The sequence below is a fragment of the Protopterus annectens genome, chromosome 8.part0 (assembly GCF_019279795.1).
Source record: "Protopterus annectens isolate FY-2018-M chromosome 8.part0, PAN1.0, whole genome shotgun sequence".
NCBI lineage: Eukaryota > Metazoa > Chordata > Ceratodontiformes > Protopteridae > Protopterus > Protopterus annectens.
In genome coordinates this window covers 225736805-225760326 of record NC_056741.1, presented here as the reverse complement: position 1 = coordinate 225760326, position 23522 = coordinate 225736805, and the positions used below count along the sequence as shown (strand labels likewise).

Genomic DNA, 23522 nt, shown 5'->3' with positions numbered 1-23522 from the left:
TCATGCTGCTCAACAGTAAACATCTAACTGTCAGGATGCAGTCAGTCAATGCACTCATTGGAGTGGAGGATATTAGCATGTCTGCTCTAATGGAGAGGTGGTTCACAGCTGGAGATAGCAGCCCTGCAGTACCAGGCTATAATGCATTCCACAGCTGTCAGTCCCCAAACATGAACCACACCACACCTCCACAGGTAGTGTTGTCTCCACATTCATTATGGATAGGAAGACTTCCAGACTAGTATCCCCACATAATGCACTGGTGGTACTTCTGGTACACCTGCCTTGGGGTAAAAGTTCAATCCAGACCATAGCCTGCTACAGGTCCACATCTATGTCCATACATTGTCAATGCACATCTCTCAACACCCTGCCATCTATGATGGTCCAACACAACATTGACATCGTATGAGACTTCAACTACCCCTCCATCACCTGGGGAAAGTAGTCAAGCACCAGTACAGCTGCCCAACACTTCCTGGGATTCATCATTTCCAATGCCCTGGCCCAGCTCATACTGACCACTGGTAGAGGATGCAACAACCTTGACCTGTGTTGACTACTTCAATATTTCTGTTGTGGGTGGCCAGTGATTTGTACTGCTTCACATGTATGTGATTTATATTCCATAACATGGGCAGTGTTTGGGTTGTGCACCTGTCCCATAAGCATATCCTTTGAATTGTGGAAGTGTGCTTGAGGTCTCTGGGCCATGATGTGTGGACAGATTAGTATTTTCAGATGTAGCATTCCTGACCTAGTTTGGTGTGACATGGCTGTGTAACTGAGATAGTGTTTGCACCTATGTAGACAGTATGATACGGGGATTCATTGGAGTTAGTGGAGTCTGTCAATACAGGGCATGTGTATAAGGCATGGTATTCTCTTTGTGTGGTACATTTGCAGGCTCTACAGTTGTTGCAGGTTTCCAGTGGGGTACATGGCAAAATTGGCACTGTACACATTGATTGGGGAAGTGAGGGGATGATACAGGGTAACCATGTCCTTTTACTTGCTAGATAACACACACCTAGTCAGGAGATGTAACACATCAAAGCACTTTCTGATGTCAGTGGCACTATTGTGGTCAATAGACAGCTGACTGTCAACCTGTGTTCCACATTCTGTTATTATAATGTCACTGTTCAGTGGACTACCATCGATGTATTACTTCATGTGAGCCATGGTGTTCCCAGAGGTAATTGCAGCACATCTCTTGGCATTAGGGTAATGTCCAGGGTTTTGACAACAGTCATAAGTGTCAGAGTAGCCTTTGCCCATGATGTCAACATCACATGGATTGGGAATGCTACCACCCACCTTATTGTTGTATGCAACACATTTTCAGCCAGGTTGCCTTTGTGTTCTTCTGCACCTCAGAAGGGTAGATCCCAAACATGAGAGGACATGTGCCCATACCCTGTGTGACACCAGTCATGTCTGGTTATCAGTTTGACATGGAGTCCACTGCATTCACACCGTAGGTACTATCTGTGAGACAGTTTGCAGGAGAACTACTGATACAGTGGTTGATGTCTAGCCAAGTGTGTTTGTGTATGATTTCTGGGTGGAAAGTAGTCCCTGAATATATATTATTAACTATTTCATACTGTCACATAGTCATTGCACATGGCACTACACATTTAGGGCTGTAGATGTCTACACCAACCTCTATGGTGGTTGACAACTGTTGTCCTTGTAATGTGGACATTGGGACATATACCGGGTCATCAATATAATAATTTAGCAAAATCTGCCTCCTAATGGATTCTGTTATTACACAATTACACCACCACCCACACCTAATACTGATGACAGATGGACAGACACACACTTGCCAGTACTGAGTTTGGAACAACTACCTATCTATGTATTGCTACTACAGTGTTACACATTTATTGCATGCACCATGGAGCTTATAGGTAGACCAGTGTCCAAACATACCTCTAAGGTGAATGACATCAGCACTCATTGTAAATTATTGTACTTTGAAATGTACTGGCTGTGTATGGACACAAAATATTTCAACCTACAGGTATACACACACACTCACACAAATGGACACACTTTTACAATTGCCAGAACTGAGATTAGAACTCCTACCTTAGTAGTATTTTGCACTACAGTATCACACAGTTATCATGACTGCCACAGAGCTTATATGCTAGAGAGCTGTCCAAGGTTATCTTTAAAGGCGAGTGACATCAGCAGCAGTGCTAAAGGAGGGGTAAGGGAAGTGTAGTGAGTGTGAATGGCATCAAAATCATGTCTATACAATGACACACACACTCTCTTACACAAACACACATATTTCACAGTTGCCAAGACCAGGATAAAAACTACTACCTAACTAGTTTGCTACACCATAGTATTACACAGATATCGCAAGTGCCACGGAGCTTATATGTTGGAGAGTTGTCCAAGCAGTGCTAATGGAGGGGTAAGGGGAGTGTAGTGAGTGTGAACAGCCTCAAAATCTAGAAACACACACACACTCACACACAACTTTACATTTGACAGACAGGAGTGAGATTACAAATGCTGCATGTATACTTATTTGTACTATAGTGTTACATTGTTATCACAAGCACCACTGACACTATAGAGCTGAGGGCTGACAAAAGGAATTTCTACAGTGAATGACATCAGTATATCATGTGATTTAGGCAAATGGGATGTGTTCTGGGTAGGACAGGACTCATAACTGTATTCTCTCTCTGTCACTGTCTGTCTCTCTTTTCCCCACATCTCTGTGTGTGTATGTTTGACATATATTATGTTGGCCTTAGATATGCGTGAGTATTCCTATCCAATGTGTGTGTGTGTGTGTGTGTGTGTGTGTGTGTGTGTGTGTGTGTGTGTGTGTGTGTGTGTGTGTGTGTGTGTGTGTGTGTGTGTGTGTGTGTGTGTGTGTGTGTGTGTGTGTGTGTGTGTGTGTGTATAAAGTATAACTGGTGTACAATTTGGTGTGTGTACACAGACATCTGCAAATAACAGATATCTATAGTCCACTGTGCTGTCGGACATGGGTTTCATTTCTCTAAGTGTAGGAGCATGCCCAGTATCACCTTCTATATTAAGTGTGTGAATCCATTCCAGGGAGAGTTTTACTCCAGTCCAGGGTTTTGTGTGCTTCAGCTACACATAGCAACCTGTTTCTGCAGGATATCTGTAGATAGGTTGCCAATGTGGAGACACAATGGGTGTAGCATACGGGGGATACTGTATCTATTGCTGTCTGTGCTGCTTGTGTAATATGGTTGGTTGTAGCATAGATTGTCTGATATATGTACTGTTTTACACTGTGATGTATCATGTCATCAACTACTGACACAGATATCATTCTTTGCTCACAGTTATTTACTAGGGAAATACAAGATGAATGACCATTATTCTAAGGCATAGACTACACATTCTGGCACACTCCTGCCATTGTGGTGGGGTAGCTACAGTCCATAGACTGCTGGTTCTGTGTAAATGCACCAGCACCTTGGTAGTATGCTGGCTGGGGATCCCCTTCTTGTGGTTTTCTCAGCTTAACGGAATGGCCATATCCAGCTGGGGCCATACCTCAAAGCTGTACATGTACACCCAGGTTATCCAGAGGCAGGACTCATATATCTGGTTAGTTTACCTTCACATTGTGGTTTACAAGCAGTTATGTGATTTTTCATTCATGGGTTTGCAGTCAGGGGGTTGTATGGGCAGACAGTAGAGTTTCAGACTTTACACACTCCATCACATCCATGCTTCTACACCCGCCCCTGTTATTCCCTCCTCTTCCTAACATTATGAAAGCACTATCACAGAGGTATCCCTATATGTGGGCCTTTATCCCAGTAGTATTTATGGCATGGTCCACAGTTCTTACAATAGAACATGGGGAGGCATGCTACTGGCATTTGTCAGCATGGCCTTGGATTTGTTTTCTGTTTGCTGTGTTAGGTTGTTGCTTAGGACCCCTGACATTCCGTACATTGGCAGTATAGGTGAGGCATGGGCCTTTGCTAGAGGACTGTATGCCATTTGAGAGTGCTGCAAGCCATCTGTAGCAGGCCAGTGCATTCTGTCACTCATACGTTCCCAGGCTGCAAGCCAGTGGATTACCCTGGTGTGACAGTGGTAAGTGGTTGATGTGTTCCTGTTAATCCTTCCTGTTCATACTGATCCATGAGTCTGGATGTGGTCAGGTTGCTGCTTACAGCTAGGGAGACACCTGCATGGGACACCTATTCAGCATGCAGCATCATGTATATATTCCCATACAGAGATGGGGTCATGCTGTACTCATTCCCTACAACAAGTAATATCTGTAATAAGATCTGCAATAAACCTGTGGCTGTTGGTGGGGTGAACTGAGTGCATGTGTGAAATGGAAGCTACTGCCACCTGACTCACAGATATACCTGGGACATTCCCCTTATGCTGCCTTGTGTGTGGACATGGGCAGCCTGTCATTACTTTATAACTGTGCCTTTTTTGGTCTGCCAGTGAATGGACAGACTACCAGTATTCCATACTAGAGGGCCGAGTAGTGCGCTGCTAACCTCTATATATACTTCCAAAGTTGTGTGCAGTTGACAGTTATTTTATATGCACTCTGTGTAGGGTACTTTCACTTGTGTACTGTTTCTAGGTATGGGCCCCATTCATGGCATGTTCAGCTTTCCTACAGTGACAGATACTGACATGTGGACAGTGAGTATGTACAACTGCTGACATGGGTGTAGCTGTGAAGCAGTGTGGTTGGCACTGCAGTTGTTGGAACATGGCCCTGTTGACCACAGTACTGCCTGTAGGCCACTGAGACACAACCATCCAGGTCTACATGCTATCCACAGTACTGTATCTAGGCCACTGAGACACAACCATCCAGGTCTACATGCTGACTACATTACAGTACCTAGGCCACTGAGACACAACCATCCAGGCCTACATGCTGACCACAGTACTGTACCTAGGCCACTAAATCACAGCCATCCAGGCCTACATGCTGACCACAGTACAACACCTAGGCCACTGAGATACAACCATCCAGGCCTACATGCTGACCACAGTACTGTACCTAGGCCACTGAGACACAACCATCCAGGCCTACATGCTGACCGATTCCAGACAATATTAAAACACAACAAACCTGCCACACTGACCCCTGCATATTGTACACATTCCACAATCTATCATTTAGATTGGGACAGCTCTGGCAATCTGTGCTCCAGTGATATTACTCCTCAAACATTCATGTTACTGCATTTCTACATGGGATGGGGGTGCACACCTGAAAACTAAACATTTGCAATAACTATACTGGTATTTCAGTTACTCTGTTGGCTTCCATTTCATATTGTATTGTGACCTATCATGCAGAAAGAAGGCACATTGGTAGATTACACATGTTAGACCATAATGGCATAGATTTCAGTTTCAGACTTCTTACCCTTCAGAACTAAAATGCAACTGCCAGACCTGATGTAGTATGTCTGTGTAGGTCTGGAGGGGGGCTGTTCACCATTGCCATCATTCGGGGCCTTAGCCCAGCCTTTCTTTATAGTCATCTACACCTGTCCTGCTGGGTGAGGCTGGTGGTGGGTATGTGACCCACATTGACATCCATGTGTGTGACCTATGGACACCCACAGTTATTTGAGCCACCACATGTACTGTGGTGTGAGTTTTCACCTTGTGTAGTACTGCCTAGTATGTTGAGACAAGTATTTGTTATGGATTTCCTGCTGACCCATATAGCTGTCAGATGTCTGATGCTATCCCATTCAGCCGCATAATTCTTTTGCATGCTTGCATCCATACCATAAATACAACTATCAAAACATACTACACGATTCACTAATTGATAGGAAGAGTGACTTACCTTGTTGCTTGGCCAGTATTGAGGATGGTGCTGGAGGGCTGACTATGTCAGATGCACATAGTACACTCCCTATACATGGTAAAGCACAGGTAGTGTCATGTTTGGCATCCATTTTATTGTATGTGCAAGTCATAGAGAGGTGTCATTCCCTGGGTGCTTATAGTGTCAGTGTGTGTGCTATACGTTGCTTCTTTGCCAAGGCCAGGACATACTGGGCATGCCTCCATCTGCCTACAGGGGCTGGCTCAGGGGGCTCCTTATCTGAGTCCCTCTGTGCCTGTGGGGACCTTGGCAATGGTGGGGGCTGTGTGGCCCTTCCCCATCCTGTTCCTGCTGCAGCTGTTCCGCAGTATCATATTGTGTAGCATGGCACATACTATGAACATGTGTGCATATGTGGCTGGAGAGTACTGCAAGGCTCCACCAGATATGTCCAGGCAGCGAAAACGTGACTTAAGCATCCCAAACACCCACTCTATAATGATCCTGGTTTGTGCGTGTGCCTCATTATGGCATTCTTGCATGGGTGTGTGTGCATTTCTGCATCCACGGCTCCAATGCATAGCAAGCATCCCCAACAGATGCCATACGGGATGTCCCCCCTGGCAAATCCCTGATACAACTGTGAGGAATGCCAAATGTAAGTGTCGTGATAGCTTCCAGGGCTGCCAGCACACACACATTCATGATAATGCCCTGGGCATTGGACATGACATGGCAGTTGATGGAGGGGAAGCCCTTGTGGTTTATGTAGACCCTACCCGGCTCAAGTGCTTTGATGTGGATATGCGTTCAGTCTATGGCACCCGGTACATGCAGGTATTCAGCTACATGGTAGATGAGATGCATATTGCTGGTCAATTCCTCACAGGTGTTGGGGAAGTAGATGTGTTTACAGACATGTGGTAGCATAGCATCCAGGAACTGATGGAGTACTCTGGATGCAGATGCCTGTGACACCCCCATGATATCCCTAGCAGGTCTTTTGAAAGTACCTATAGCTAGTATTCTTAAGGCTACACATACCTTAGTATCCACTGGGATGGATTCCCCTCTGCTTGTTCTGGATGTGAGGCGAGGCTGACACAGCTCCACAATTTGCTGATGGATGTCCCTGTCCACCTTGTAACGCTGTACAATCTCCAGGTCATGTAGCCCCTGATAGGTCACCCTGGGTCTGAGTACTCTCCTCCTCCTCCTGGGTCTACAGCGGTTGGCAGCATTATCCTCCTCACCATTGTCAGCCTCCAGCACATACTGATGTATCAAAGTGATGGCAGCCCCAAGCATTTTGTTGGTTAAAATTTTCAGGTTTACTCCAATGGTGCAGAATTTGTGGGGAAACGCAGACTGAAGGGTGTTTCCTTACTTTATAGTAATGTGCTGCTACTGCTGCCTGTCAGATTGGCTGTTTCTGATTCATTCCAGCTGCCAGCTTACTTGATCATGGCTTGGATTTAGCCACTGTGAGTGTTAGAAACATTACTAGTGATTTGTGGATGACTGCCTTTATTCTGCTGTTGCCATTTTTGTAATTAATTTTTACTTGCATCTTCTCCCATTTACAGCTCTGCAGCTACATTCCAGCAGTATTATAATTGCAGGGTCCATTCTGAGCTGCAAGACTCCCACAGTAGTGATTTCTACATCAGTTCACCTTTATTTTATGCTGTTGCCCTTTAATTCTATTTTACATGCCCTCCCATCTTCAGCTCTGCAGCCACCTGTCATCTGTATTATTTGAGTGCTTTCATTGGCCAGTTTTGGGTTGCAGACTCCCATATTGCTGATTTGTACAGCATTTCTCTTGTTCTGCTAATTCCTTTGCTTTTTTCTTCTATCCTTCCTCTTTTAGCCTGCTGGTAGTGTAAACTGTGAGACAAGTCCCTCCCCTGCATGTGCACACTCTCTTCAGTTCATGGAGTATGAGTAAACAGCCTCAGACACAACCCCTCTCCTAGCTGTACTTAGCAAAGCAGACACCAGCCAATGGGGCTCCAATGTGCTTCCAGAAAGCATGACACACCCCCTTTTCATGCTCCTTGCTCCTCTTGCTCACACGATAGTGTTAGAGCACCTACATGGTCGGGTGCAGTCTGACACTAAGAAATCTTCCTGTTCAACTTGTGATTCAGTATAAGTCCCCTCATTAGCGTACTCCACTGCCTTAAGCCCTAATTACTGCACTATTCCCGAGCCTTCCCCCTTAACAACCACTGTTCCCTGCCTATGTTTACTTTCTGCATGCCATTGACTATAATGGCAACATGCAGAAAGTAGTTCTACTGACCCCCCCCCACATTTCTACTTTTTCTCCCCCTTCCTACTAGCGTACCACATCCTCTGCCCTCAATGGCCAAGTTCGGCCAACATAAAATAAACTTTCATTTTTATTTTTTTCGAATGGTTTTGCATGCCAATGGCCATATATTTGGCCATTGGCATACATAACCTAATTAATACATGCTTTCTGGAGCGCTGACATGCCTCTATTGTGTAGATTGCAGAAATGTATTTGGTTAGTAACCAAATACATTTCTGCAAGATACACTGTTCCAGCATGGAACATGCCACTTTGCTGGATCGCTAATTGACCTCATTTGCATGGTTTTCACCAGCAAATGAGCTCATTAGCATCTCACACAGCTTTCCATGCTGGAACAGTGTATGGCCGCTTGTCCACGTGAAAATGGCATGTACATGGATCGCAAAGCAGCCATTTTCCTTTCAGGAGCGGTAACACTGTTCCTGCACGGAAAATCAAGCTTCATGAATTGCAGGGATAGTTTATCATGAGGCTGAGCAAGAAAAGAAACAGAGTTTGGCTAGGAATTATTTCAAAGTGGTTTTAAATGATTGGAGGGGATGGCATTGACCTGATGGATGTAGGTAAGGAGTTCCAAGCCTTATCAACATGGTATGAATACCGATCATGCCTGACAGATTTGATAGGTTTGTGGACAGAGACATGTTCTTGGTCAATGGATCATAATGACTGAATGGGAACATAGTTGTGCAGAATGGTATTTAGTGCTGGACCAACAAACGGATGCTAGTTTTATAGGTGATAAGAAGCTGTGCATACATCGGTTGATGGGAGTACTTCTAAACAATTTAGTCTTTTTAGTCTTATAAAATGATGGGTTCCAAAAGAGTTATTTGTTGCAAATTTAGCCACTTTATTAATAACATGTTCAAGTTTTTACTTTTTTTGATGCCTGGAGGTTAGTAAGGATGAGTGCAGAATAAAATAGGGAGACAGGGGGTAAGTAGCAGCAAGTGTAGCTTTAGTTGCATTGGTGACAAAGTTTTTGGTTCTGTAAAGAATCCATAGCCTTTAGTGAGATTTGTATGCAATTGTGTATATGCAGGTGAAATTTAAGATCATCATCCACTATCATCCCTAATAATTTGTTATGACAAATTGACTTCAATAGCTGTGTTACTGAGACAGAGGATTTTAAATTTGGTTTATTCATGAGAGTGTGATTTGGGGAAAAAAGTAGTATTTTATTTATTTATTTACATTTTTGAGTTGAGCATGAGTTGTGAATTACAGAGCATATTTCAGTGGCTGTTAAAGCTTCCTGACTAATTTGTATGAAGATGAGCACACAAGTGTGGAATCTTCTGGGTAGAGTATTAAGGAGGTCTCTTGTGTGGATGTGTGGATGGTGTTGGTAAGAATATTAAAGAGGAGAGGAAAAAGGATAAAGACTTGTGGTACCTGTCAAACAGAACATGTGTATGTACCTTTAAGAAGCATTTCCAGATGTAAGCACATGCATATAAATAGTGCGCACATGCAGGCAGCCATTTTTGAAAGAACAGCCAGAGTGTTAACATGTATGAGTGTGGCAGTCAGTCTGTTTATACGTTTATTTAAGTTTAAGTTGCAAAGCCTTATTTCTGATGTGTTTGTGTGTAATAAAACTGCTTGAGCTGAACCCACAGCTGCTTGTCTGCTTTATCCTGATCGGATGAGTGACATGGTGCCAGAACCAGGATTAAGAGAGCAACTTCTTCAAGTCATGAGGTGCATAGCTAAAAGTGAAGGCAGATGAAGCTGGTTGAGTGAAACAGAGATCAGACAAACAAAAAAGGCCAGAAACAAACTTAAGGTAACAAAAAAACTTGCAGAAACGATTTATTTGGCAAAGAAAATGAAATGGAGCATTTGTAAGGCACAAAATGCATTATTATTCAGAGTAGCACAAAACTTATTATTAATAAAACGAAAGGCACAAAATGCATTATTAATTAAACAAAATGTTCAAAACTACAATATTTGATAAAACTAGCAGAAATATTCATATGGGGCTCAGAACTACCTTTGGTTTGCATAACGAGCATGTTTAAAGTAAAACGGGCACAAAAAAAGTATAATGAGCATAATAAGAGATTAAATGGGTGTATCGAGTACAATGAAAGGGCAAGTTAAGCTTAAAGAGTAAGGCAACTGCATGTTTTTTAGTAGAAGACCGTGTTTGGGTGCAAACTACTATATTGCATTGAACAAAGCCATTCAAGCTTAACTAGAGTTGCTCAAAGTATCTCAGAGTGTGCAAAGTGTTTGCAGAGTGTGTGCTTTATTACGGTGCAATTATTTTAAAGAGCTTACTTTGTGAAAAGTACAGTTATATTACAAAGTGCAGTCAAAGTACAGCCATTTCAAAAAGTTTCTTGTGCTGTGTACATTTACCATTTTAAAGTGTTTTTTACACTGTGCAGAGATATTTAGCAAAGTACAGCCATTTTGAAAGGTTCTTATGCTGTATACAGTTTATTTGCAAAGTTCATAGGTTCATAGGTTCATAGGTTTATACTAGGCTATCTGCCCTAAGGCATTTATAAGCCTAGCCCAAATTTTTGTGGCTTACGCCACCCCTTATATGAAAAAATACTGTGCCCATTAGTTTGTTGTGCCTCTGTCCAGCAGTGACACAGAGATGATTCCCAGGGTAAACCTACGATCTCCCATCCACAGGTCTAGATTTCTCTTGAACAGAGTCAGCGAGGTGCTCTGCCTCACATGGACCGGGATTTTATTCCACAGCATAGGGAGTCTCTGAGTGATAAATCTATCCCTCCAGCACGTCCTATTTATATCCGTGCTAAGGTTTAAGTTGCTTGCTCTAGTGGTTTTGGTGGATTTGGATTTTTTGAGGTGGAGCATGTCCATTAATTCCAGGTTGGACATGGCCTTGTATGTCAGGCACATGTCACCTCTGAGCAGACGGTATGCGACTGAATAGAGCTGGAGTTTCTTCAATCTGGCAGCATATGACAGATTTTGGAGTCCCTTTATCCTTTTGGTGAGGAACTTTTGGGGTCTCTCCAATTGCTGCAGATGTCGGGTGAGATACATCCCGAATGGGGCATTGTACTCGATCATTGGTCTGATAAGTGAGGAGTACAGGGGAACAATTACCTCACTAGATCTGGATGTGAATCCCTTCATGATCAGGTGGGCAATGTAGAAGGTCTTTCTAACCACTTTAGCAATGTGAGTGACAAAGAAAGGCCACTGTCAACCTGGGTCCCCAGGTCCCTGATAACCTCTTCTGTGCTTAGTGGATTGCCACCTATATGGTAGCTTGAGGTTACCTTGTTTTTCCCGAAGGGTATGACTATACATTTTTTGGCATTTAACTTCAGGCCATGGCTCTGGCACCAGCTATCTGTTTCCGTGAGTCCCTTCTGAAGGATATCCGTGTCCGATGCACTTTCCACTATGGCGCCCAGTTTGCAGTCGTCTGCAAACTTTGTCAGCCAAAGTCCTCCCATGCTGGCCTGTACTTCTGAGAAGTAGATGCCAAACAATAGGGGGCCAAGGACCGAGCCCTGTGGGACACCACTTGTGACCGGCTTGGAATCTGACACAGCGCCAGCAACTCTAACCCTGTGGGTTCTGTCCTTAAGCCAGTTTGCAACCCATCTTGTGACATATGGGTTTACATTTAAGCTGGTAAGTTTTTCTACAATACCCGAGTGGGGTATTGTGTCGAAAGCCTTTGCAAGGTCAAGGTAGGCTATATGGACTGCCTTCGCCTCATCAATGGCCTTGGTGACTGTTTCGAAGAAGTCGACCAAGTTCAAAAGGCATGATCTTCCCTTGACAAAGCCAAACTGGGTCGGGTCCAATGTCTGCAAGTCCCCTATATCTTTGTTTATGAGCTCCATTATGATCCTCTCCATAGCTTTGCAGACTAGACTTGTTAAGCTTATGGGGCGGTAATTACCAGGGTCCGTAGAGGCGCCTTTGTGGAGTGGGACCACAGTTGCCGTACGCCACTCCTTGGGCACGTATCCTGTGGCAAGGCTGAGATTAAACAGCTGCCTTATGTGCGGGGTTAATTCCTCATTTAGCTCATGTAGCACACAGCCGGGGACACCATCCGGTCCCATTGATGCTGTGTTTTTAGCTTTAGAGAGAGCAGCTTTCACCTGCGCATTTGAGATGTCCGGGAGGCTACACTCGGCTGGGATAGTTATCTCTCCTTTAGGGGGGGAGAGGGGGGTGAAGTTTGCACTGAAGCTGTCTGCCAGTATGTTGGCAATGTCTGTGGGTTCAGTGATTTTTGTATCATTTTGGACTAATTCTGAGCATATCTGGGAGTTTCCACCCAGGTTCCCAACATAGCTGAAAAAGGCCTTATGATTGTCCTTTGAATCCATGGCAATTTTTCTCTCAAAATTGGCCTTAGTTGATTTTATGAGTGCTCGTATTTTTTTAGTAATAATGATCAGGTGTGACTTCCCTTTTATGGATTTTGTTCTATCATGTAATAGCTTTCTCCTCTTATTGTAAAGTTTGTTAATGGCTGGGGTCCACCAGACTGGACGTTTGCCCTTTGTGGAAAGAGTCTTGGTTTTATTTGGGATTGCCTGATCCATGCAGTCCTGGAGGTGTTCATAGAAGGCATTTGTAAGGGCTTCCGCAGCTTGGGTTGTGGTTTCCTCTGGCTCAGGGGCCTTGAAGGATACCTCACCAGTCTTGAGTAGTGTGAAGTTTGCTTTAGAGAAGTTCTTCACTATGGTCTTTTTTGTTTGGGGGGGGGCGGGATGTGGATTTCCAGTGAGATTAGTTTATGATCAGATCTCACCAATGAGGGATATACTTCCGGTGTGGAGCATTTTGTCCCCATGTTTGTGACAATGAGATCTAGTATATTTTCTCCTTTCGTGGGAACAGTGACTAGCTGTTCCATGGCATTTGAATTTATGAACTCCAGGAACCGTTGGGCTAGAAAGTTAGGGCTTGAGTAATGTTCCCAGTCTATATTCGGGTAGTTGAAGTCACCCAATATGATGGTGTTTGGAGATACATTTATACCCTCCAGTGTCTTCAGGAATGCTGTGTGGGGTTCCTGAGTTTGAGATGGTGGCCTGTAGCATGCTACAATTTGTAGAGCAGTTTTGCCTATGGTTAGTTGCACCTGGATGGTTTCCGAAGCTTCGTGCGTTGCCACCAACCTGGAGGTGTGGGTATCCTTTATGAATATGGATACACCCTCCTTTTGTGATGTGGTCCGGGTTTTGGGGCCGGAACGCATGATATGAGGTAAAACCTAATAGTGCCGGGTGCTCTCAGGAGCCTTGAACCAGGTTTCAGTTACAGCACAGACATCGATGTTCTCCATACTGAGAAGGGCCTCGAGTGCGTGCATTTTGAGATTTAGACTTCTGGCATTGAGCAGCATTACCCTCAGTTTCTTCCCATTTTTGTTTTCTAGGGTGGTAGGTTTAGAATTTGAGCCTTGCCTAAAAGGCACTATGGGGTGGCAAGAGCCTTAGCCAATATCCGGAATCCCAGGGTGACAGGTGCAAGCCGTCCCTTGCGAAGCAGCGTGGCTTGTCAAGCATGTCATCCCAGGCAGACAGACACTGGATCCCCTTTGAATGACACCAGACATTAAGCCAATTGTTAAAGCTGATCATCTTGTCTCTATATTGTGGCATCATTCTTGGTGAAGGAAGGATACTGCTCAGGGTTAGGGTCATACCTGCCTGGGCTACATAATCAGAGAGCTCCTCTATGTCTCTTTTCATGTAGTCCAGGGAGGTACGTCTCAGGTCGTTCACACCAGCATGGACAATGACTGTGTCATATTTGTACTTGCCGTGGAGTGACCCGAGTGCTTCTGTTATGTGGCGGATTCTAGCGCCCGATAGGCAGCTTACTGTGACCCTCTCCTTGTTCAGCCTGCTGAGTGGGATGTCAGTGTGTCTGACTATGGAGTCACCTATGACAAGTATGTTTGATGTTGTATTTGGCCTTAAGGGCTGTGACTGCTTTGCACACTGCTTTTGTGGTTTATGTGTTGCTTGTGGGGTGTCTTGAGGTAGCAGTTGTTTGGGTGTCTGCTTTGGAGGCCTCTGCTGTTTAGGTAAATTTTTACTCAGATCCTCCGAGTATGTCTTTGTGTGTTTATGTGTTTGATTCAGTGGAGTGGTAGCATTATGTGAGGCTGGTTTTGTGGTGTGTGTAGTTGACTTCTCCTCCTGTCTGGTCTTGCCAGTCCTGAGTTGAGAGAGCTCAGCCTCCAGTTTGGCTAAATAGCTGCATCTCTCGCAAGTATTTGTGTTATGTGGGAGGAGGAGAGGGTTGTCTGTGTACATGAGGCAGTTATAACATTGCCTCAAGATTCCCAGATTCACCAGCTGGACCGGAGAGGAGATTGACAACTGACCTTTGGACATGCTAGAATAATATTGGGAAATCCTTAATTGAAAACAAGGGCCAGTGGGGAGTGAGGGTGTAGTGCTTTTAATTTTTAGTGCTGACTTATATAATTGCTTTAGTGGGCAAGTGCCAGGTAACTTGAGTGCAATGTGTTACAAGTAACTAAATGCAAAAACGACAAACAGTAACTTTCTTTCAAGTGAAACAAGGAAATAAGTACAGTAAGCAATGCAGATATCACTAGTGATCTACAGAAGCGCTGAGAAGTTGCGTATTAGGTGGAATTAGCTTCCAGGGAAATAACAAGCAAACAAACAACAAGCACAGTCATTTCAAAGTATTTCTTACACTGATAAGGAGTGGTTTCACAAAGTACAGTAATTTTAGTGTTCTTGTGCTGCAGAGATTTATTTGGCAAGGTGCAGTTATTTCAAAGAGTCTATTGTGCTATTGGGCATAATTACAGGTTCTGGCATATATATTTATGTGTGTGTGTTCATACATAATTTCAAGCACCTTCGCTATTGTGTGTTGAGATGACTGAGGCATTTCATAGACCTAGTCCACTTGTGTTTGATCATGGCAGAAAATTGGAGAGTATTTGAGCAGGAATATGATATTTTCATACAAGCAGTTTTTTCTGACAAAGATGCAAGTACAAGAGCATTCATTTTGCTTAACTTAGCTGTGTCAGAGGCCATTGAAAGAGAGTGTTAATTTGTGTAGGCACCAGCACCATATGCAGGAGAGGGGGGCAACCACCATATTGTGGTACCAGCTGAATCAAGAGAGGAAATGTGCAACCCCCAGAGAAATGTTACATTAGAGAGGCACTTATTTTATACAAGAGACCAAAAGACAGGTGAGACGTTTGCAGCTTATATCACTGACTTCAGAAATAAGGCCAAAAATGTGCAGATTTGGTGACTTGAAAGATGAGTTAATAAAGGACAGGATTGTGTGTGGTGTTAATAGTGCTGTGGTGAGAAAAATTTTGCTTTGTGACAGTGATTTAACATTAACCAAATCCATAGAGATTTGCCAAATCCATGAGCTCACAGAAAGACACACAAGTATGCTTGCAAGTGATAAGAGCATGATTTCAACAGCTTCCAGAGCAAACGTAGACAGCATGCAGCACGTGGCAAGCAGACGCAGGCATAAGCACATGGCAGCTGCAACCCCTGCAAATTTTTCAGGGAGAACTTGTAGCTTTCTAGCAAGTTCCAAGACTAGCTCAGTGGGGCATGCTAAGTGCAGTATAAGAGTGAGTCAGTAAAACCCAAGTCAAGTTTTATTGTTAACTGCCATAACTGTGGTGTCAGTCATGAGTCCAAAAATTGAAGTGCTTAGCATTTGGTCAGCAATGCCACAAGTGCAAAAAATGGAATCTCTTTCAAAATTTTTGTAAATCAAGCAAGCCTCATTCAGTTATTAAGAAAGATCAAGCAAGCTGATCATGTAGAAAGCTGCAACCCTACTTTCTATGTAGATGGTGCATTAGTGGTCAGTGAAAAAGTTAATGCAGAGATTTGTTAGCGAAGAATGAAGTCTTTTGTACTGTCCTGATCAATGGTAAACCCACAGAGCTCAAAGTAGACACATATTTGAGTGGAACAGTCAGCATTACTTAGTGTTGGTAGACTCCTCTTCAAACTGGTCTGAGATCGATTTGCTACCTAACCTAACATCCAGTGCTGTTATTACTATGATTAAACATAATTTCTCAGTCCAGGGTAGTCCACAAAGTTATTTCTGACAACAGTTCTCAGTTTACCAGTCAGTTGTTTCAGAAATTTGCAAAAGAGTGGGACTTTATCCATGTTACTAGTAGTCCTAAATACACACAGTCAAATGGCCTTGCTGAATGTGCAGAACAAAGTGCAAAGCAATTACTAGAGAGATCAAAGCATGAAAATACCAATATATTCTTGAATTTGTTTGATCTCAGAAATATACCCTGTGACAACCTACTTGGCTCGCCTGCTCAGAGACTTCTATCTAGGCAAAACAAAACAACCCTGCCTGTCAGTTCTAGTCTGTCGGTGCCTAATGCTAAAAATAACAGACCACTCAAAGGTTCATAGGTTAGTACTAGGCTATCTTACCTAGGGCCTATACAAGCCTAGCCATAACAATTCCCTGGATATTTCTTCCCACAATATTTACTTCTCCAGGTCCCTGTCTAGCAGGGCTTCTGACGTGATCCCAGGGGTGAATTTCCTATCTCCAATCCAATCATCAAGGTTCCTTTTGAAGAGGGCCAAAGAGGTGCTCTGCTTGACCTGTACGGGCAGTCTATTCCAGAGTCTGGGGAGGCTCTGGGTCAGGAACCTATCCCTCCAGCATGTTTTGTTCATTGTGATGACAAGGTTTAGATCCATGGAGCGTGTGTCTCTGAGGGATTGGGATTTTTAAAGTGTAGCATGTCCAACAGCTCTGGGTTGGACATGGCCTTGTATGTTAAGCAGAGATCACCTCTGAGTAGACGATATGCAACAGAGTATAGGTGGAGATTTTTAGATGGTCACCATGGGGCATCTGCTTTAGGACTGTGATTCTTTTAGTGAGGTATTTCTGCGGCCTTTCCAGTTGTTGCAGATGTCTTGAGAGGTACATACCAAATGGGGCATTGTATTTTATAATGGGTCTAATGAGGGATGAGCACAGTGGGACAATGACCTCCTTTCTTCTGGATGCAAAGCCCTTAGTGATGAGGTGTGCCACATAGAAGGATTTCCTGACTATTATGGCAATGTGGTTATCAAAGGTGAGACCACTGTCCATCTGTGTCCCTAAGTCTCTCATCACACTTTCAATGTTTAGTGTACTGCCACCTATGTAGTAATTCACAGGTACATGTTCTTTCCCAAAGCGGATAACTATACATTTCGTGGCACTGAACTTGAGCCCATGCATCCACATCATTTGGGGATTCAATAATGGCTCCCAGTTTGCAGTCATCTGCAAACTTTGTTAGCCAGAGTGCCTTAGTGTTGGCCTGTACTTCAGAGAAGTAGATGCCAAACAAGAGCGGTCCCAGGACTGAACCATGAGGTACTCCACTTATCACTTGTCTGGAACTGGATTTGGAGTCGGCTACTTTTACAGTGTGGGTTCTGTCAGTAAGCCAGTTGGCAACCTGTCGAGTGATGTACGGATTAATGCCTAGCTTAGTAAGTTTATCTATGATTCCAAAGTGAGGGATGGTATTGAAGGCCTTGGCAAGGTCCAGATAGGTGGACCACCTTATCCTTGTCCACAGCCCTGGAGACTGATTCAAAGATGTCAATCAGATTCAGGAGACAAGATCGGCCCTTCACCAACCCAAACTGCGTGGGCACCAGTGTTTGAAGGTTGCCAATGTCTTTCTTTATAAATTCTGTGATAATGCATTCCATGACCTTGCAAATCAGGCTCGTCAGACTGATGGGGTGGTAGTTCCCGGGATCCAAGGTGGATCCCCCTTGTGGAGTGGGATAACTGTAGCTGTATGACATTCAGTGGGCACAATGCCTGATGTGAGGCTATGATTAAGCATGACACTTAGGTGAGGTGCCAGTTCATTTTGTAGTTCATGTAGTACACAGCCTGGGATGTCAACTGGTCCCATGGATACTGCATTCTTAGCTTTGGAGAGTGCATTTTTTACCTGTGTGGCTTTTATTACCGGAATTTGGCAATCTTTTGGTAATGAGATGGGCCCATTAGGGGGTGAGAGGGGGGTGAAGTTGGCACTGACTCAGTCTGCCAGGATATTGGCAATATCCTTGGGATCAGTATATTTAATGCCATTCTGTTGTAGCTCAGAGCAGATCTGAGCATTGTGATTTAGATTCTTAACATAGCTATAGAATGCCTTGTGGTTGTCTTTGGAATCTTTGGCAATTTTATTTTTGTAACTAGCTTTGGAGGATTTTATGAGGGATCTCATCTTCTTACTGATGCTGGTAAGGGAGTATTTTGCATCCTGGGATTTTCCTCTTTTCTGCAACAGTTTCTTCCTTTTGTTGTAAAGTTTGTTTATGGCAAGGGACCACCCAACCCCACCCAGCCCAACTTTTTAAAAAGCATTCTTTTCAGAAGTCCAGCTATGATAAAATGAGCAGATTTCTTCATCCGTTAAAAGGAGAGGCAGTGAGGATGTAAATGGCAAAAGACTTTGATTGAATTGGTTAAGTGAGAGGTATATGTGCTGAGCCAAGATCCTGCTTAGTGAAATCTGAGGGTATAGAATACAAGAGAAACTGTAAACATCTTCTTCCTGTATCAGAAGTGATATTGCAGTATTGTACCTGTGATACAGACTCTTGATCTCAGAGCAACCCTGACAATGTTCATACCGAAGAACATGTCCGAGTATCCATTCCCATTCCTGATGATGTCCCAGTTGTCCCCAAAGCTGAACATTCCTTGAAGGCAGTCCCCATTGCTAAATCCAATTCTGACTTTTATGTTACACGATCAGGTCATATTTCCAGACCTAGTGTAAAATGCACAGCAACCTGGACATGTTTGCTTTATATGTGCCTAATTTTGTATGATTAATGTCAAAGAATTAATTCTGTATAATTGAATGTCAAAAGATTATTTTTGTAAATTGCATGTTATTGAATACTGTCATTTGCTTCATTTCCCAAATAGGGAGGATATAAAACAGTGTGTGTGTGTGTGTGTGTGTATGTGTGTGTGTGTGTGTGTGTGTGTGTGTGTGTGTGTGTGTGTGTGTATGTACCTTTAAAAAGCATTTCCAGATGTAAGCATGTGCATATAAATAGTGAGCATGTTCAGGCAGCCATTTTGAGAGAACAGCCAGAGTGTTAACATGTATGAGTGTGGTAGTCAGTCTCTTTATAAGTTTATTTAAGTTTAAGTTACAAAGCCTCATTCCTGATGTGTTTGTGTGTAATAAAGCTGCTTGAACTGAATCCACAACCACTTGTCTGTTTTAACATGACCGGTCGAGCGACATTACACCAGTGGTGACTGGGAAGTTTGGATAGCGGGTGGAAAACTATTTTACTGACTGCCATCTACAGTAGCTTTTGAACCATAGAAGGGTGGGCTGAGGTAAACCTAGTAAGGACATTTGAAGTAGAAGTTTGCTGTGACAAACTGTGTCAAAGGCTTTAGATCAGTCTAGAAACAAGGTGACTCATTTGCCTTTAACTCTAACTTTATTGACAGTATTTATAAAGGTTAAAAGTGTAGATTTACTACTATGGGAAGGACAGAAGCTGTATTGTGTGTCAGATATGAGTTCTTTCTGCAGGAGGTAAATTGTTTTTGAATACATTTTTCAAGTATTTGGGGAAAAGGGGAATAACATTGCTATAAGTCTAAAGTTAGTGAAGTCTGTTGAATTTCCTGCTTTGTGTGGACTGATAATTTGTGATTTTTTTCCAAAGATAGGAAATGTAGGATTCCTGGATTTACCTATTTATAAAGACTGAAACAGGATAGACAATGCTTTTGGTTGCTATTTTAAGGTACTCACTTGGAAACTCATCAGCTGAAGTAAAGCATGGTTTGTGTTTGTTTAAGGGTAGATTTATATAGGATATGGGCCCAGGTTTGAAGGTGAAAGTAGATGTGATGATATGAGGCTGTTAGGCAGGGCTGGGATAAAATGTTGGGAAATCTTCAGTTATGCATGCTATATTATGAAATACGCATTGAATTCTACGGTAGTTTTGAATGATGAGCTATTGGGAGAGGTGTAAGACTTCTTTAATGGCTGACCAGAATTTTTTAGGGTGGTGTTTGCTATTTTTGTGAATGTTGTTACAGTATAGTTTTTGTCTTCATTTATTTGCTTTCTAGTATGCTTGTGGAGCATTCTGAAGTTTTTGAGATGTGGTGGTGTTTTATATATTTGCAATTGTTTCCACTCATTTTCTCTATCTTGTAATTAGTGTTCTTTATTTTTGGATAGTCATTAGTTGTTTTTAGTCTCTTCCTTCTGGGAGATGCAAGGCTATTTAGGATAATTAAGAAAGTTGCTTTGAATTCATTTACAGCATCATCTAAGGGGAGGATTTTTAGGATGTTCCAGTTAATAGACGATAGTGTGGGAATGAGTATTTCTGGGTTAAACTTGGACAGGTTGCATGTTGTTTTAAAAGCATGTTGTTTAAGTGGATGTGTGATATCTTTGGTTATATAGATTGGGAGATGCTCACTGAGAGAGTTTGACATTATATGCTTGAGATAGTGAATTTGCTAGGGTCTGATACTAGGATCCAGACTAACAAGGATTTTGATGTCTTGATATACTTTGTAGGGCTATTAATTAGGTAGATGTATGGAGTTAAAGGTTATGTCTAACTAACTGATATTGACATCACCTAGTAGTATTTTTCCTTATGGAATTGTTATAGATATCCAATGCAGGATATTGCTCAGTGTAGCTGTACTGTTCGCTGGAAGGATGTAAAGGACAGTAATACATATTTGTTTATAGGTTCATAGGTCTGTGCTAGGCTAATGACCACTGGGGCCTTTTTAAGCCTAGCCATGCATCCAAAATCTCTGATATGTTCTGATACCCTGGATAAGTATAAGCAGGGGCTTAGAAAATGAATTATTAACAATCAGAGGTCTGGAAGATGAACCATTTACATGTTTGTTTATTTTCAGCGAAGTAATAAGTAACTCTGCTGAAATTAATTTTTTTTTTGTTTAAGGAGAAATGTGGTAGATCTAAGGCAATATTAAAACAATACCACCACATTTCCTATTTATACTGTCATTATGGATAATATTATAGTGTGTGTCTTGTCTACCTTCTTACTCAGGAATTTCATGGTTCGGGGAGTATGCAGTCTGTAGACATAAGGGTTGCATCTCTGTTGCTTTGACAGCTTGTGGTTTTCTTGAACACAAGAGACGGTGATCTTTGCTTTGCACAGAAGTGATTCACTACTTGAGTGTGAAACAGCTGGGGTATGAATCATTGCTTCTAAATCTGAGGACATGGTTAACTCCCAAGAAAAGAGTGAATTGCTTTATGCTCTGGTGGGGGAACTGTTACCTCAAGTAGGGGAGCTGAGGAATTTGTTTTCATTTAATTCATGAGTAAAGTAAGAAGAGATTAGAATGCTGGTTGTTAGACGCATGCAGCTGTGGTAATACTGCAGGCACTGTACCTGGGTGTGATGTTACAATACTAACTAAGACCTGGAATGCAGTTATCAATGTCTTGGTCAGTCTATGACCCAATTTTATTCTATGGTTATGAAATTTGGGTTGTGATTATACATAATGATTAGGTGACAGAAGTGAGGATGCACCTTTGGGTTGCTTGGCTCACTCCCCATGATAGAGGGAGGATTGTGTCAGTACGGGAGGATCTTGGAAATGAGACAATGCTCCTCTGGATTAAGAGGAACCATTTTGAGTGACATAGTCACCCTGAGGAATTCCTTGGGCACCTCACACAGCAGGTGTACCAGATACAACTGGGAGGAGGCCTCAAGGCAAACCCAGGACACATTAGAAAGATTTTATTTCATGTCTTTCCTTGGAATGCCTTGCAGAAGGAGCTGGAGACTGTTGCTTCTTGCTTGCAATAGGGAAGTCTGGGATTTTGGTTCACCCTGCTCAGCTTGCTATCACTCTCATCAGGATAAGTGGTTTAGTAAATGGTTGAAAACCTAATTGTTGAGTCACTGTGTTATAGTGTTTGGCACTACTCCTAACAGTACATAGTTCCCTACTCCACATTCTGGTTGGGATACTTTCAGCGTGGAGAAAGCATGTCATGTCTGCTTCAGTTTCCCCAGACATTCCAAAGACATCTGAGTATGTGAATTAATGATGTTGTAGATGTTCTATGTGTGTGCTCTCCTGTGTGTGAAGTCCTGTGTGTGTGTGTGTGTGTGTGTGTGTGTGTGTGTGTGTGTGTGTGTGTGAGTGTGCGTGTGCGTGTGTGTGTGTGTGTGTGTGTGTGTGTGTGTGTATCGTGTGATGGATTAATACCCTGCCCAGGACTAGATCCTGCCTTAGGACCATTGATTGCTTGGACATGATTCAACTACCTCTCAGAGAAAAAAAAAAGCAGATATTAAAAATGGATGGATGGATTGCTCATATTCTGCTCATATTCTGTTCATTCTCTGTTATTTTTTACCATTTATATAACAAATACTACTTGGGCTGTCTGCCTCCAAATCGCTCTTTGGAACTGAACAACAGCATTTGTTTTGGCCATACACAGTGGACAGACAAAAGACAAGTTGACAAGAAATAAGACAAAAAGATTTTGATGTCCCATATGGCAACTGCAGAATTACTACATACCTGCAACTGGTCTACATAATTAACTAATAATTATTAATTTTACAATTTTCTAACTAGGTAAGTACTCTACAATGTCATTCTACTGTATCTGGTCTACTCAATATAGCATACACATTAGACATAAAACTTAAAAGGTCTGCATAGCATGCATTTTACTGCTTCACTAGGGAAAATTGAAACATACCAACTCAAGCTAAGTGCCTTTATCCCTTTAATGTGAGGCAAACATTATTCATATGCATCAGTAGTAGTCGTATATGCTATTCAGACAAAAGAGATAAAACTAATAAGACAGCCATTTACAATACACATGGCAGTGGAGAACTATTTAACATGTTCTAGATGGTAGGTGGATAAATGCCATTAAATTATTTGCATCCATTAAGCTTTTTATTTATTCATTTATGCATTGCTGACTGGATTAGTCCCATTAGGCTTGTGGCCTCTTTCCAGGGGAGATCTGACGTGGTTTTTATACTACTAGGAGAAATTTGCCCAGGGCATCGAGGAACTTCCCGTACTTCATTTGCAAATGGGGACTCGATTTGCGATTGCACTTCCTGTCTTCTGATTCAGGTGTGTAGGTGGCTTGGAGAAGCTGGAAACTGAAAATCAGTGATAGAGGAGAGAGAAGCTGTTGCAAAGTTGTTGGGAATGAATGGAGCT

The 23522-nt window shown here is 42.7% G+C and overlaps 1 protein-coding gene across 3 annotated transcripts in view; it reads right to left on the bottom strand.

Annotated features, from left to right (window-relative positions):
* Positions 1 to 23522, bottom strand: part of CLSTN3 (calsyntenin 3) — a 1069180-nt gene that overhangs the window by 519515 nt on the left and 526143 nt on the right. The gene's annotated exons all lie outside the window — the stretch shown is intronic.